This window comes from Mesoplodon bidens, assembly GCF_964165515.1.
Source record: "Mesoplodon bidens genome assembly, chromosome: 19".
NCBI classification, from domain to species: Eukaryota; Metazoa; Chordata; class Mammalia; order Artiodactyla; family Ziphiidae; genus Mesoplodon; species Mesoplodon bidens.
In genome coordinates this window covers 8,717,545-8,735,205 of record NC_138179.1, presented here as the reverse complement: position 1 = coordinate 8,735,205, position 17,661 = coordinate 8,717,545, and the positions used below count along the sequence as shown (strand labels likewise).

The 17,661-nt window shown below is 38.3% G+C and overlaps 1 protein-coding gene across 2 annotated transcripts in view; it reads right to left on the bottom strand.

Moving 5' to 3' along the window:
- The window catches only part of AATF (apoptosis antagonizing transcription factor), a 104,690-nt gene that overhangs the window by 68,523 nt on the left and 18,506 nt on the right, over positions 1–17,661 (bottom strand). The gene's annotated exons all lie outside the window — the stretch shown is intronic.

Here is a 17,661-nt window from a genome sequence, read left to right as displayed (position 1 = left end):
AAGTTCCCTGTATGAAAGGGTCTAGTATTTGCATGTAACCTACTCGCATCCTCCCACATACTTTAAATCATCTCTAGATTACCTACAACTAGTACACTGTAAATGCTATAAAAATCGTTGTGAATACTACATAAATAGTTGCTAGAGTTGCTGCAAATTCAAGTTTTGCTTTTTGGAACGTTCTGACATTTTTTCTTTCCAAGTATTTTTGATCCAAAATTGGTTGAATCCATGGATGCGGAACCCAAGGATATGGAGGTTCCATTGTACTGAACTGTGTATTAAAAATTTGCACACCAAGAATACGTTCTTACCTGATTTTCCTCACAACCAAAAGGATGCACGTGTAATAAAGCTGGTCAGGATTAAGTTTAAAGTCTATGACCAAGAACTTTCAGAATAAAATCTGGCCCTCTGAGAACCAAACTCTTACCTTCTTTATCAGCAAAATCCTACTAAAGGGGCTAAATAGACATTGATAACTACTAGCTAAGTTTTGACAGCACTCAGACATCTCTCTTTATAATCAAACTTTCACATTTCCAGCAACTGCCAAGAAAATCTTCACATGGATGCTCGATCACTTCCTCAAACACACCATGTCAGAAACAAAACTCTTTTTTCCAACCTAATACTTCTCCTTTGTCTGATTCTCTCACCTCTGTTTAATGTTTTCACAGGAGATCACTGACATTTTGGTGCCCTTATTCAATATATTCAGTCAGTTGCTAAATCCTGTGGTTTCCATACTTCCTATCACTAACAGTTGTCCATCTGTCTCTGGCTATGCTTCAATCACTCCTTCCCACTTTCCTTTAAGTAACTGTAATCTTCTCACAAGCATCCTTACTCTCATTTAGCAATCCCTACATTCATTTTTATTTTATATTCTAGGCTAACTTCAGCCCACACGAACTTCAGTTTAAGTGATTTTTATGAATTTGATTCTATCTCTTCTGCTTCTACCTTGCCCAGCATGAGTAGCTTCCTCACTATTTTACATCTCAACCTATTTCATATGGGACACCAACACATGACTCAGACAAGTTCTCCAAACAGATCACACTGCAGCATTCCATTTCAACATACGGCTAAGAGCTTACCTGAGAAAGCCTCCTCGGATTGGTCAGAAGGAACTCAATAACCCAACAGCTACTTTGCATTCCTCCAATAATCTCTGTATAAGACTATATAGGGACTTCCCTGGTGGTCCAGTGGTTAAGAATCCGCCTTCCAATGCAGTGGACTTGGGTTCGATCCCTGGTCAGGGAACTAAGATCCCACATGCCTCGGGGCAAGTAAGCCTGCACGCCACAACTACCAAGCCTGCATGCCCTGGAGGCCACGCGCCACAACTAGAGAAAAGCCTGAGCACTGTAACTAGAGAAGCCCGTGAGCCACAATGAAAGATCCCGCATGCCACAACCAAGATCCCACATGCCACAACTAAGACCCGTCGCAGGGACTTCCCTGGTGGCACAGCGGTTAAGAATCCGCCTGCCAATGCAGGGGACACGGGTTCAATCCCTGGTCTGGGAAGATCCCACATGCCATGGAGCAACTAAGCCCATGCACCATAACTACTGAGCCTGTACTCTAGAGCCTGCGAGCCACAACTACTGAGCCCGCATGCCACAACTACTGAAGCCTACGTGCCTAGAGCCCGTGCTCTGCAACAAGAGGAGGCACCGCAATGAGAAGCCCGCACACAGCAACAAAGACTCAACACAGCCAAAAAAAATTAATTAATAAAAATAATAAAATAAAATACTGTTCTTGTATCCAAACAAAAAAGGACTATATAAATACAACTTGCTTGTTTAAATGTAACAGAAGACCCTTGACCACATCTTTTCTAAATTCCACATTCTAATCCTTTTATAATCAGTACGTATCCACACCACTTGGGGGGACCTGCAATACCTAAATATTACCTGAAAAAAATCCAAAACGCCTTGTGTTCTAAACCCAGGTTCTTAATCTGTTACTCTGAATCTTAACAAAACAAACAAACAAAAAAAACCTTTCCACCAAATATAAAAATAAAAAGTTACTCTCATGAAGAAGAAAAAAGTAACACAGAATTATTCTTCGGACAGTTTTGGGGAAATGGATTAGGTACAAACAAGATGAGTAGTACACAAGAAGAATAAAAAGAATAAAGATATAATAATTTTAAAGACAAGAATTACTTTAAATGTGCTAAGTGTGTAACTAGGATAATGCAAAATTATGTATATATACATATGTAAATTTTTAAAGTAATGAGGAAAGCAGAGAATACAAATAACTACAAATATTAGGTTACCACAAATGATCATCTATGAAAAGAGCTGAATATTATAAACAGAGATTCCATATAGCTAAGGTTCTGAAAGTTATGTTACAGCCAGAACCTTAAGAAAATAGAAGAGACACTAATACTTGGAAGGAAGCCCATGAAAACGCAGAAATCTCCTCTCATCCAAATTCTGTGCAAATATGAACCACTGTTTTTATCTCCTTTTCTAGAAACAGCTACATCTTAAGAGAGCCCATGTTCTCCAAAATGAAACTACAAATCAATTTTGCATTTGCAAAGTAGTCTTCAAAATTCCCAAGACTAAACCTTGAAAATATTAGGCTATGTGAAATAAGTCAGCTGCAAAAGGACAGATATTGTGTGATTACACTTATATGAGATATCTAAAAAAATGGTCAGGGCTTCTCTGGTGGCGCAGTGGTTGAGAGTCTGCCTGCCGATTCAGGGGACACGGGTTCGTGCCCCAGTCCGGGAAGATCCCACATGCCGCGGAGCGGCTGGGCGCGTGAGCCATGGCTGCTGAGCCTGCACGTCCGGAGCCTGTGCTCCACAACGGGAGAGGCCACAACAGTGAGAGGCCCACATACCGCAAAAAAAAAAAAAAATGGTCAAACAGAATACAGAAGGGTGGTTACCAAGGGCTGGGGAGAAGTGGGAATGGGGACTTACTGGGGTTTTTTTTTTGGTTTTGGGTTTTTTTTTTTTTGCGGTACACGGGCCTCTCACTGTTGTGGCCTCTCCCGTTGCGGAGCACAGGCTCCAGATGCACAGGCTCAGCGGCCATGGCTCACGGGCCTAGCCGCTCCGCGGCATGTGGGATCTTCCCGGACCGGGGCACGAACCCATGTCCCCGGCATCAGCAGGCGGACTCTCAACCACTGCGCCACCAGGGAAGCCCGGACTTATTGTTTAATGGACACAGAGTTTCAATTTGGGATGATGAAAAGGTTTTGAAATGGACAGTGGTAATGGTTGCATAACAATGCAAATACTGGCTACTGAACTGTACACTTTAAAATGGTAAATTTTATGTCATATCAATTTTACCACAATTTTTAAAAACACCTTAAAAAAATCCTAAGACCAAAGTAGTAATAATTCTACCATCCCAGTCTATCTCTCTACAGAAAAAAATCGTCTACATTCCTTCAACCTGGAGCCTAGTCCAGAAGAACAATGGAATATTATTCAGCCTTAAAAAGGAGAGGAATTCTGACATGTTACCACATGGATGAACCTTGAGGACATTATGCGAAGTGAAATAAACCAGTCACAGAAGGACAAATACTGTATCATCCCACTTACATGAGGTACCTAGAATAGTCCAATTCATAGCAATAGAAACGGTGCTTGCCAGGGGCTGGGGCGAGAGGGAAATAGAGAGTTGTTGTTTAATGGGTATAGCGTTTTAGTTCTGCAAAATCAAAAAGTTCTGGAGACTGGCTGCACAACAATGTGAATATATTTAGTACTACTGAACTGTACACTTAAAGCAGGATGGTACATTTCATGTTATGTGTCTTTTTACCACAATAAAAAATCATAAGAACAGGAAAATCAAGTGCCTGTCCCTTACTTCCTCTAGGTACCATGTGTCCATGATCTAAAATATGAGATCAAGAACCATGCAGGGAAGAAGCTGCAAAGCAGCTCATAATGTTTATAGCTGCTTGCCCCCAACAAGCAAGTCATAATTTGACTCTCACATGTAACATAACCAAGAATTCGGAAAACGTCCAACAAAAAGACTACTACTTTTAAGGGCCACTTTCAGGTAGCTACACAAGCCCTTTTTTTATTGTTCAAGTCAGTTTTAAAAAATCCATCGCAGATATATTAGACAGCATATCAATCCAACAAGAAAGCAGAGAGCCAATATCAGTAAATCAAAGTGTGCCTTTCTGTTAATACTCTCTCATATGTTCTCATTTTATACACCCCTTCACCCAGTCAGAAAGTAGCCCTAAAGTATTTAAGCTCCATTCAGGGATAGCACCACCATGCATCAAAGTGTCAAGAGACCTACCAGAGGTGAAATCTGCAATTCTGTGCTTCTAACCACCACCAAAAAAAAAAAAAAAATGTTTATCCAAGTCAAGTCACCAGTGGCCAACACATGGACAACCTCCTGCGAAGAGATTTAGAAGCCAGAGCCCAATTCTCGTTTCTTTGTGATATTAGGGCCACATTTCCTTCTAGTAAAATTTTCTGTAAAACCTGAAGAGACGATGAGCCATCCTCTGCTGGTCGCGGTAGGCCTCCTGGAAGCCAGAGCTGACGAGGATGAGGAAGGACTCTCTCCTAGAGGCTCAAATCCAGTAGTGAATTCTTCCCAGCCAAAAACCAAACCAAAACAAGCAACTCTCTTTAGCATTCATAGAGGCTGAATTCTATTTGTTCAACCCTATGAATGAGAAAGGGAATGGAATCAACAGTTTCTAGTTCACCTCTAGCTTTTCTCCTAATTAGCGTCAGAGTTAAAAGTTAAGAAAAGCTGCAGATACTTTCTTCTTGTTCAAAAGAACAAGCCCAAACAGTAATACTGACAGAATTCAGAATTATGATACAGTGGAGCCTTCACTTTGTAATTCTTTGTTGAAGAAGTTAGGGCACCTGGCCACAAAACAAATGACGACTGTCAAGAACATATATGTTTATTTTGTCTTACATGGTCCATTTCCAGAGGCTTTTCCCTTAAGAGGAGATTAAGAAGGACACATGCCTCACCTTATTACCAAGATTCAACCCAAGCACCTGGGCACTGGCTTTAGGAATAATTTCCCAAGTAGAGATTAAAAAGGAAGAGTACTTTACTAAGGGCCAGAGCCCTGTATCCTAACTGACACTATCACTAACTAGTCATTTTCCACCGAGTGGACCAATTTAATCTCTCCAAGTCCCAGTGGTCTCATCTATAAAATGTAGATAATCCTTTGCCTGCTTATCTTGCAGAATTAAGGTGAAAAATAACAAATGCTTTTATATATTAAGGTATTCTGCAAATTTTTTAATGCTGTAGAAAGAGAAAGTATATTACTATCACAAAATCAGCATCTTTCACATGGTGAAAATCTCTAGCTCTGCTTGTTCTGATCTACAGCAATAGGATTGAACTAGTATTCATACATTCCTATATTAAGTATTCATTTACATGCTACCCATATGCCAGCATTCTATATATAAAATGTCACCAATCTAAAAACCATTTTCACTTAACAGCTTTATTTTTTCCCCTGATTCATCGAGGCTGTTCGATGTAAACAAAACTGTAGGCAGAGAATAAGTCTGGACATGGGCACACAGTTCATTAATTAGATTATAAACCAGTAAGTAAAACTTCTGGCAAGGGGATGGAGGGCAACGGGAAGAGCAAATGTCTAAAGTAAAATAAAATAAAATGTCTAAAGTAAAATTCCCATTTTACACTACTGTCGTACTAATATAAAGGAAAAAACCTTATCAGTTTTTAAATATCCACACCATTATTTTTAAAGTAAATCTGCAAACATACAATTTATTTATGTGCAAGTAATATAAACTCCCACATTCCTATTACCCCAGATATATACACTGAGGTAGAATATACAGATTGCAAGAGCATTTTTTTTTTCTTTCCTCCTTCCAAAGTAACTCTAGGACTGCAGCTAAACTATAGGTCAAAAGGACACACGATATACTGGCCTGAGAACAATACTTTTCATTCAGATCCATACAAGCCTGCCACTTGCAGTAGTCATCCCCGGCAATTAATCCCCCAAGAAAGACGTTTGATTAAATCTTTTCAAGCAAATCCTTTGCTTTGCTTTTGTTAGTTCACTTCTTGTCAACATCCATTAAAATATGCCTTTAATTCTCCCACAATCTTAAAAAACACCGATTCCACTGTCTTCAACTTTAATCAACTGTATGGCCGGCATTTTTCATTTCATAATAATGTGCTGCTTGGAATTCAAGAGGCAGGCTCAGCATCAATCATCTGGTAAGAATTTTTCCACTGCAATAAATATGCAAATGAGGAGAGCCAGTCAGTCGTATTTCAGGCCCGACTTGCTAGTGTTTTAAAAAAGACACAAATTTATTAATTGCCGGTGGCCAGAGGAATCCTATTACTTTGGGCATTGATTACAAAGCTGTGTGAGTGATTATTGTGCAACTCGCGGGCTACCCAGGCATGAGGAAAAATTATTAAAGCAAGGCAGAGATTATCAACTCGGAATAACAATAAGCCTTAACATTTAGGCCCTAACTTCTTCAACAAAGAATTACGTGAAGGCTGCACTGTATCATAATTCCGAATTCTGTCAGTATTACTGTTTGGGCTTGTTCTATATTCCCCAAGCAGAATGCCGTTACCAGTAAGAAAGAGCACTGCAGGTTACAAATTCCTTAACACCCACTGTGTGGATGAGTCGCTATCATTTCCAGTGTGGGTGCAACTAGAATTTTTATATATCCGCATAGGTATACACATACACAGGTGTGGGCACATATATATCCCCCCGATTTATTAGAGAAACAGATGTACTCTTAGGAGGACCATGTTTCGACTGAAACAGTAGAAGATTTTCTGTCCCACTGTGTTGGTTGGTTGTGTGAACCAAAAGTAGGATTTTTTTTTTTTAATGGTACAAAATCACCACCAGGATAACTTTTCCAAAGCAGAGCGTGGGGACTTATATTCTAAAATCATGACAACTAAGCCAAAAGCAGACTTGGGTTTTCCGACCTCAGGGAGCCCCACGGCGGAAGGCATGCAGTCTGTGCAGGGGTCTATGGAGGAAACGATTTGATGGGCTAATTCTGAATGCAAAGTATTTTTGTGAGAAACATTCAGCCTAAGACATATTAAATCAAGTAAGAAAGAGGACTCAGTGGACAAAACTTATTTTTTCTCTTAAGAGAATGATGTAGGGAATTGGGGAGTAAGTGGAAGTTGAAATAAGGGAGAGATGAAGAGACATAGGATAAAACATGTTGGGTGAGCCCCCTCACAGAAAGAAACCAAAAGGAAAAATCCTTCCCGTTTTACATTACTGTCGCACTAAGTAACATGATAGATAGTGTGCATTTGAGTTCTGTGGAGGGACATCCCACTCAAGCTGTGATTTCTGACCAGGTATGAATGTGTAAGGAAGGGAAAAGAAGTGCAGAATTTCTTAGGTTTCCCTGAACACTCTCTCAAATACCTTGATGAAGTGTGTCAATAAATCCTTAAAAAGCCCTACAGGACACAGCAATCTAACTGATCAATGTACTTCCCGAAATCCACTAGCTACCTTCCGTTTCACAGTTCCTAGACAACCTCCATTGTTCCAGAGTACTTACCTGAAAAGGGAAATTTATTTTTCCCCCTTTAAACAGAAAGGGTAAATGCTCAGAGCACGAGGTACTTAAAATCCAAGTTTATTTACCACAGTAATTGTTTAAACTGTCTAATATAGGAGTTACCTTGGGAGAGTGGGGATACTTTCATTTTTATTTGATACACTTTTGAACTGTTTGAATATTTTATAAGCACATATTACTTACAATTTAAACTATTAAAGTTTAAACTCTGAAGTAAGGGAACTTGTTAAAAATAAAATTAAAACCACAATCCAAGTAACCTTCTGATTCATATAAAATAGTCTGATCCTTTCATATTAAAAATCCTTTAAATAAACAGGTAGTGAACTGTCCCGAACCAAGTGCCCAAATTCTCTCTACAGTATGGGTCTGGAAATGGGGGTTCCCATGCATTTAATCCTTCCTCTCTCAGTATCCTTCACAGCATTGCTACAACACATATTGTACTGTGCACGTTGTAAGCAGCTTGAGACACAGACCTTGTCCTGCCACTCTAGCAGCCAACACATCACTTGGGCCATAAAAAGTACTCTACAAATATTTCAGTTCCAGAGAATTGATGCCCAAGTCACATGACAGAACATCTAACTACACTATCATTTCCAAATCTAAATGCTGACAAGCAAACAAAATGTGGACTCCCTATCTGCTACCTTCAATAACTGTGTATCCTCAACAAACTGACCTTTTGTTAACGGAAGCAAGGGAATCAAACTTAACTTTTTCCTGATTTGAACACGCCAACTATAAGATGTATAGGCTACTCCTAAGAGTCTCGAAACCACTATATCAGATCTAAGAACTTACAAACATGAAAATAATTAACAATTTTTGTTAGGCATGTTACAATGCATTCTCATGAAAACAATCATTATCGCCACTTGGATAAACTGAGGCTCAGAAAATAAAAGATTATTGGGATATTTGCGTTCCTTTTAATATTAGTGAAGGTAAGCACGCTTCTTCATCAACCCAAAAATGAAACACGTTGAGACGTTGCTTTCATGTAAAAACATTTAAATGATGCTTTAAAAGTGGTTTACCTATCTCCACATCTTGCTGTGAGCATCCTGAGGCAGGGACTGAACCGCTCACCTTGGTATACTGGGTGTTGGCAAACGGCAGACTCTACATTGTTGAATGAATAACTGAATAAAAATGACATCCTAATATTCTTTCTGGCATGTGCTTTTTGTGTGTGCATTTCAAATCTCCAAAGAACTAACTATAAGTATAGTACCAGTATTTATTTATATAACCCTTTTAAGAAGAGGGAAACAAATACTGTGGCCACAGAGCTATAGCCTAAGAAAAAAACTATTACCACTATTAAGATTAATAGCTAACACTTATCAAGGACCTACTAAGTACCAGACACTAGCCTGAGCACTTTTCATGTAGTAACTCATTTAAATCCTCACAACAATCCTTTCAGGTACATACTATTATTATATCACCATTATACAGATGAAGAAAATGAAACACTACTACAAGCTTTAAAAAAAAACCTGTACGTTTTTCATTTTCTAGATCAATGTACCCTTATGGGATATGTATCAAAACTACCTGGAAAACGAAATGAAATTTTCAATTCCAAAAAAATGACAAAACTGCCCTCCTCCATACCTCGACACAATAAAAAAACACTAGTGAGGGGACTTCCCTGGTGGTCCAGTGGTTAAGACTCCACACTCCCCAATGCATGGGGCCCGGGTTCAATCCCTGGTCAGGGAACGAGATCCTGCATGCTGCAACTAAGACCCAGCTCAGCCAAATAAATAAACAATTTAAAAAACAAACAAACAAAAAACAGTAGTGAGTTTCTGTTAAAATGCTGTATCTAAATTTGGTCCTCACACGTGAAAAAACAAAGGGGAGAAACTAAAGAAAGCCCAAATCATATGGATGGAAGGCAGGTCCTGTAAGACAAGATAAAAGAATATTTGCTTAACCCGAAAAAGAAAATGTTAAGAAATGGATTAATAGTCTCCAAAATTCAAACGGCCAAATACATCCAAAAAAAGATGCTTAGCCTTACTTAAAAAAAAAAAAATTAAAACAATGTGATAGTTTTCTGATAGTGCTTGATGCTGGCAAGAATGTGAAGGGGCACTCTCCATACACAACTGATAAGAGTTAATTAGCACAACAGATCCAGAAAGCAATCTGGCAAAATGTATCAAAGTTTTACACACGCATACCTCCTGACCCTACTATTCCACTTCTAGAAATTAATTCTAGAGAAATAATCAGATAAGAAAGCAAAGAGGTGGGTACAAAAACATTTTTAGCTTTTTTTTTTTTTGCGGTACGCGGGCCTCTCACTGTTGTGGCCTCTCCCGTTGCAGAGCACAGGCTCCGGACGCGCAGGCCCAGCGGCCGTGGCTCACGGGCCCAGCCGCTCCGCAGCATATGGGATCCTCCCAGACCGGGGCACGAACCCGTATCCCCTGCATTGGCAGGCGGACTCTCAACCACTGCGCCACCAGGGAGGCCCGTATTTTTTTTAAAGAAAGAACAGGTGGGCTTCCCTGGTGGCGCAGTGGTTGAGAATCTGCCTGCCAATGCGGGGGACGCGGGTTCGGGCCCTGGTCCGGGAAGATCCCACATGCCGAGGAGCAACTGGGCCCGTGAGCCACAACTGCTGAGCCTGCGCGTCTGGAGCCTGTGCTCCGCAACGGGAGAGGCCGCGAGCGCACCGCGATAAAGAGTGGCCCCCGCTCGCCGCAACTAGAGAAAGCCCTCGCACGAAACGAAGACCCAACACAGCCAAAAATAAATAAGTTAATTTTAAAAAATCCTTCCCTAAAAAAAAAAAGAACAGGTGAGAAAGACATATTTATTAACATGGGAAGATGGTTCTAGTTCAACGTATCCTTGTGATCTCATTTACGGTTTAAAAAAAGGTTAAATTGACATAAATACCTAGAAGAATATACACCGAACTGCGAGAGAGAGTTCTCTCTGAAGAGCACTATTAATAGAAAGGAAAAAGAGGACTTTCACAATCCATGTTACGTATTTCAGGATTAGGTCAGGGGGAGGGGGATAATTAGTACTGTTTGAAAAAGAATATTTTTTTTTACTACAAACTTCACTTTAATAATTTTTTTAAAAGCTGATAAAGATTAAATAAATATATTCAAGAATACAGAGAGGTCTTCTGAGGTAGATATAATTCTTCCTGTCAACAGAATAATCAAACAAAAAGACAGATTAAAATAAAATTAAAAAAAAATTAGAAGTGGCCATACATTTGATTGACAAGGAGATAACCCATCCCTAGAACTAATTTAAAATTTTCCCTGTATGACTCACAAAAGAAATGCGAAAGACCAATAAATGTAAGGAAAAAATGTTTACCCTCGTTAAACACTGGGAAATGTAAATTTTTTAAAAACGCAAATTAAAAGAAGCAGAAACCATTTTCCACCTATCAAAGTGACAAAGATGAAACAAAATTATAATATCCAGGGTTGACAAGGATAAGGGAAACTGACATTCATATAAAGAAGATGAGAATGTAAACTGATCTAGCTTTTCAGGAGGGCGACTTGGTCATACAGATCAAATGCCTTAAAATATCCTTAAAACACATACTAATTCCACATCTAGAAATTTATTTTATGAAACAAAGTAATCACAGATGTGAGTAAAGATTTACTAATAATAATGTTTATTGCATTATTTATAAAAATGAAAACCTGGAAACAATCCAAATGTCCAACAATAAAGAACTAGTTAAACTACCCATATGATGGAAAGTCTCTGCTGCCATTAAAAATAATGCTGTAGAACAATATTTAATGACATGGAAAAATATTCATGATCTCTGTTAAGTAGAAAAAAGCAGACTGCAAAACAGAATATAGAATATGGTTCCATTTTTGTTCTAACTACACACCCACAGGGGGAAAGAAAACCAGAAAATATTTATACCATATACCAAAATATTAAAAGTACATAACTCCAGCTGCTGAGATTGAGGAAGATTATTTCCTTACTTTTCCTTGGCCATTTTCTAAATTTTATATAATGAATATGTAGCACATTTATAATAAGAAAAACACATTTTTATCTTTTTCTTTATCACTTAAAAAAAGTCTTGCCTGCCTATAGGGGAGGGGCTAGATCATCTGATCCCCCAAGGGCCCTTCTAGCCCTCTTACTGAAAAAGCAGTACGCAGGAATGATCTTTAGAAAAATTGAAGGATGCATTTACGACTCACACTCTAAGCCTTCTGTTTTACAACAAATTCATCTCCATATCTCTCCTGCCTTCATTCCTTTAAGCTCTGGCATTTATTCCATTTCTTTATTCCCTCATACTTTCTTTAAAGGGAAGATTAAAAAAACACAGATTAGAGTAGTTCAGACTATGTGCATAGTGACGGCCTAGAGCAGTGGTTCTGAAGCAAAGCAGACGTCATACTGGCCTTGCCTCTAACTGTGTGGCCTTAACCAGGTTACTTAACCTAAGACTTGATTTCCTCTTCTGTACAACATAGTTATCAGCGAGCCCTTAGTTCACAGGCTGCCAGGAGAACTAAATGAGACATTCGTAAAAACTTAATACAGTGCATGGGGAGTAGTGACAACTAACAAATGGGAGCTATTTTTATTATTTTTAGAGGATAGTGGCATCCTGCATTGTACTTGCTCAATAAAATACCAAGATAGAAAGAAGTAAATTAACCATCCCGATTCTCAAAAGGTCACTTCTGATTTCTTTTCCCTCGTGTCCTTCTACCACATGAGCCTTACTGAGGACACGGGAAATGCTTTCTAATCACTCGAGTTAGCACGTTTGTCTCTGCCCTCTTCCAAACCCCCACCACTGCTGACATTCACATAGCACAGATTATGTACCATCTTAAGGACGAAAGAATCTTTAATATTATCTGAACAGCCCCTCCACCTATAAAAATTTTCCTCGCATGAAACCAGTGTGAATAGCTAGTAAAAACTCTTCTCAAAATAGTAGCATTATGGACTTATCCAGAAGCAAATTTATTCAACTGCCTCAAGAAAAACAGAATCTGGGAGATTTGAGACTTAAACAAACACCAAGCGAAACAATCAATATTACATGAGAGCAAATGAAAAATTACCAAAGAACTCAAACGAAAGTCAAGTGTACTCCAAGCATAACAAACTTTCAAAGCAAGTAATATGGGCAAACTTATTTGGGGACAGGTAATAAATATAATAATTATAATAATCAAGAGAGAATTATGTCTAAAGGTATCATGACATACTGACTTTCTCTAAGATAATTTATAACTAACATAATAATAGCCTTTGCTTTTTTTCCCCACACCTCCCAATCTCCTCTCCTTGTTAAACTTCCATTAAAGCTTAATGGAAAAATATATATAGTGTAAGAAAGTATATATTAAATATATTAAAATATCTGGAAGAATACACCTCCATTGTTTTCTCTGAGAAGGAGGTATGGGGATTTGGGAAAGTGGAAGAACTTTCACTTTTTCTTTTGCATACATCTCTACTGTTTATGTATTTTTTTTACAGTGAAGATTTTACATATACCTTTATATATAAAGATATATGTAAAGATTTTACATATATATTGTAATGGAAGACTATAAGGACAAATTAAATTAAGTCCCATAAAAGCCCTAGCAAGTTTCATAAATATCAGGTGAAAAAACGTCTCCACTCTTTGGAAAAATGCTTTGCAGCTTCTCATGGTATTTTTAAAGATGGACTAGCTACTGTTGGGAAAATACATTATGAGTATGTAAGCATTAGCCATGGTTGAAACTGGAAAGCAGGAACCTGCTAAACCGGTGATCTGATTTCACATTTCCAACTGCTTTTATTCCATCTAACATATCAAGACGGAGACCACCTCCGGCTTTGACCAAGGCGTCCAAAATAAATGGTAACAGAACCCAAACACTTTGGAAAGTGATTTCATGAAAAAGAAACTCAAAAAAGGAATATTATGAAACAGCATACTTGACATAAGCACAGGGGTATGTTCTTCTAGATGTCTGGGGTTATTTGGATTATGAAAGGCAACCTCATTTATCAGTACAACTACTATTACCAAGAGGAAAAAAAAATCTGCAAATTCAGAGTAAACAGAATTATGCCTCCTAGATTTAGCCAAGTGAAACAACCAACAAAAACCAAACACATAAATTCTCTATGTCTTTCAGAGGTTTTTTCCCCTTTAAACAAAGGATTTACTTTCTGGTCTTCCTGTGGCCCCCTACATTTGGATCCCTCCCTCCTACTTTGGTACAATGTATCCCTAAGTAGTTTCAATGAGTTGTGAATTAATTGTCATTCACAAGCCAAAAAAAAAAAAAGAAGAAGAAAGAAAGAAAAAGCAAGATTAGCTGCAATTGCCACTACAACTGAGAAACTTGCATCTTGCACTCTTACCATGTAAATAAGGCACAGATCCTGCAGGAACATGCCAAACACCAAGATTCTTAATTAATGGAGCTCTTTAATGTGCAAATCAGGAACAAATTGCAAGTTCTGACTTGCATTGATTATGAAAACATTAATTGAATGAGCAAGACCCTAAAAAAAAGACACAATCCTAAGTCTTCAAAGAGACCAAACGAATACAAAGCTCTGGAAAACAGACAAGTCTGACCAATGTGTAAAATGCAAACCTAAAACTGAGGCCTGCTCACTAGTACACAATGAATTTAAAAACGAGAAACAAAAACCTCAACAGTTTAATCAGAAAGCAATCACCATAAAAGCATCTATTCCACCAACATCTAGCATTAAGCAGAAAAATGACTGTTCACTCCAGAAGCTCAGACACTGCTTTAAGGAAAAAAACCCACTTTATATATATACACACTTATATGTATATAGGTATAACAAAACAATGCTGTCTCTTTAAAAAGAAATTCATCCTATATAAATTATAGCCATAAACTTTTCCTGCAGTGCAGTCTAATTAATTCTTGTTCTATACACAAAGGGAAATGCTGGGTGACAAATGGGTGTGAAGCCAGAAAGCTGCCAGGTCTGCAAAACATTTTCTACTTCAATTTATAAGCAATTTTGCAGTAAATCATCAACCAGAACCTGGAATCTCAGGAATCTCTGAGTGTCCAAACCACATTATATCACTTATCAAAGAGAGAAGGAAAAGGAGTTTAAAGACATCTCATTTTTCAGTTCTAACCCACATCAAAATCTAGAAGCTCTGCATAATCTATTATTCTCTTCTATGTAAGGTTTTAGTACCAGAGATATATTTTTCAAGCAAAAATGACACTATAGGTTGATGTAGCCCATTCCTCCATCCCTAGAAGTACTGTATCATGTACCCATTACCATAAGAAATATTCCCAGAGTTATGTGGGAATAACCACACAACTATTTACACCCCTCCCTCAATCTAAGCAAAATGTTCACAATCAAGCCAAGCGGAAGGGTTCAGAGGCAAGCCGGCGGACAAAATTTAGGCACCAAACACTCCAAGGAAATGAGTCTACGGAAGAGGAAAACAGAAACTTACAGGAAACAAAGAAGAAAGCAGGGCTGCCCCTTTGTAGTCAAACCCTTCCCCCACCCCTAACCTCGGCCAGCCACTGATCTATTCTCCATCCCTTTAGTTTTACTTTTTCCAAAATGCCATATAAATGGAATGTTAAAGTATACGTATAATATTTTGAGACTGGCATCTTTCACTAGCATAATACCTTTGAGATTCATCAGTGATGCTGCGTTTATCAATATTTTGCTCCTTTCTATTGCTGAGTAATGTACCACAATTTATCCGTTTGTCTACTGAAGGACATTTGAGCCGTTTCCAGTTTTTGGTGATTACGATTAATGCTGCTAGAAACACACACATACAAGTCTTTGTGTGGACGTATGTTTTCATTTCTCTAGGGAAAATATCTAAAAGTAGGATTGCTGGATCATCTCGTAAATATGCGTTTGACTTTATAAAAAACCAGCTTTCTTCCACAGTGGCTATACCGTTCTGCATCCCCACCAGCAATGCACGGGAGTTCCAGTTGCTCTGTACCCTTGCTGACACTTGATGTTGTCAGGTGTTTGTTTTGAGTCATTGTAATAGGTATACAGGGGCATCTCCTTGTGGTTTTAATTTGCATTTCCATCAACACTAATGATTATGTTAAATCAACATCTTTTCATGTGCTTATTGGTCATCATATATCTTCCTTGGTAAAGTTTCTGTTCAAGTATTTTGCCCTTTTTTTTTAAAGGGTATTTTTTATCGTTGGGTTTTGAGAGTTCTTCATATGTCCTGGACACAAATCCTTTGTCAGATGAGTGATTTGCAAATATTTTCTTTCAGTCTGTAGCTTTTCTTTTCATTCTGTTAATGCGTCTTCCACAGAGCAAAAGATTTACTTCTGATTTAGTCCAATCATCAGTTTTTTCTTTTAAGGATTATGCTTTTGATGATCTAAGAACGCTCTCTAACAAAAGGTCATGAACATTTTTCTCCCATGTGTTCTTCAAAACACTTTATAGTTTTATGCTTAACATTCAAGTTGATGAACTATTTTGTGTTAATTTCTGTATGAAGTATGAGCTGTAAGTTGAAGTTCACTTTTTTTGCAAGTGAATGTACTATTGTACTAGCACCATTTGTTGAAAAGACTATCTTTTCTCCACTACCTCTGCACCTTTGTGAAAAGCCAATTGCCTATACTTGTGAGAATCTATAGCTGAACTCTCTATTTTATTCCACTAGCTAAAATAAATTTAAAAGGAACAAACCCACAAAGGAAGGACAAAGTACAAGCACACCTTGTTTCATTGCACTTCACAGATACCCTGTGTTTTACAAATTGAAGGTTTCTGGCAACCCTGTATCGAGTGAGTCTATAGGCACCATTTCCCAACGCATTTGTTCACTTCGTGTCTCTGTGTCACAGTTTGGTTAGTCTCACAATATTTCAAACGTTTCCATTATTATCATATCTGTTTCGGTGATCTGTGATCAGTGATGTTCGATGTTACAGTTGTGACTGTCTCGGGGTGCCACAAACCATGCCCATAGAAGACGGTGAATTCAACTGACTCTTGAAATGACAGCAAAGGATTTAGAACATTACATGAACTTAGCTGATAAAGCAGTGGGAGGGTTTGAGAGGACTGACTCCAATTGTGAAAAAGGTTCTACTCTGAGTAAAATGCTATCAAACAGCATCGCCTGCGACAGAGAAATCATTCGTGAAAGGAAGAGTCAATCACTGCAGCAAACTTTGCGCCCCCCCCCGCCCGCCTCCCCACAATCAGTCAGCAGCCATCAACAAGGCAAGACCCTCCACCGGCCAAAAGATTACAACTCACTGAAGGCTCAGATGACAGTTAGCATTTTGTAGCATTAAAGCATTTTTTAATTAAGGTATGCAGATTTTTTTTAGACATAATGCTATTGTTATTATACACTTAGTATAGTGTGGCCATAACTTTTATATGCACTGGGAAACCAAAACAGTCATGTGACTCACTTTACTGAGATATTCACTTTATTGCAGTGGTTTGGAAATGAACCTGCAATATCTCTGAAGTATACCTGGATAAGAGACATGACGGCAACTAAGTTTTGTAAAAGCTAAAAAGCCAATGACTACACGGTTATTGTAATGTCGGAAATTAAGAAGACTGACCATGCCAAGCGCTAATAAGGATGTGAAGCAAGTGGAACTTTTAGACACAGCTGGGAGGACTGTAAAATGGTATAATCACTTTAAAAAACAGCTTGGCAGTTTCTATGAAAATTAAACATGTTTACCATGTGACCCAGCCATTCCATTCTTAGTTCGCCAGGAGGCATGGAAGTATATGTCCATACAAAAACATGCACACAAATGTTCATGGCAGCTTTATCCATAACAGCTAAAAACCAGAAACAAAACAAAGCAAACGTGCTATATCCATATAATACTACTACTCAGCAATGAACTACTGATATAGGCAAAAACATGGCTGAATCTCAAAATAATTACACTGAGTGAAAGACAAAAAGAGTA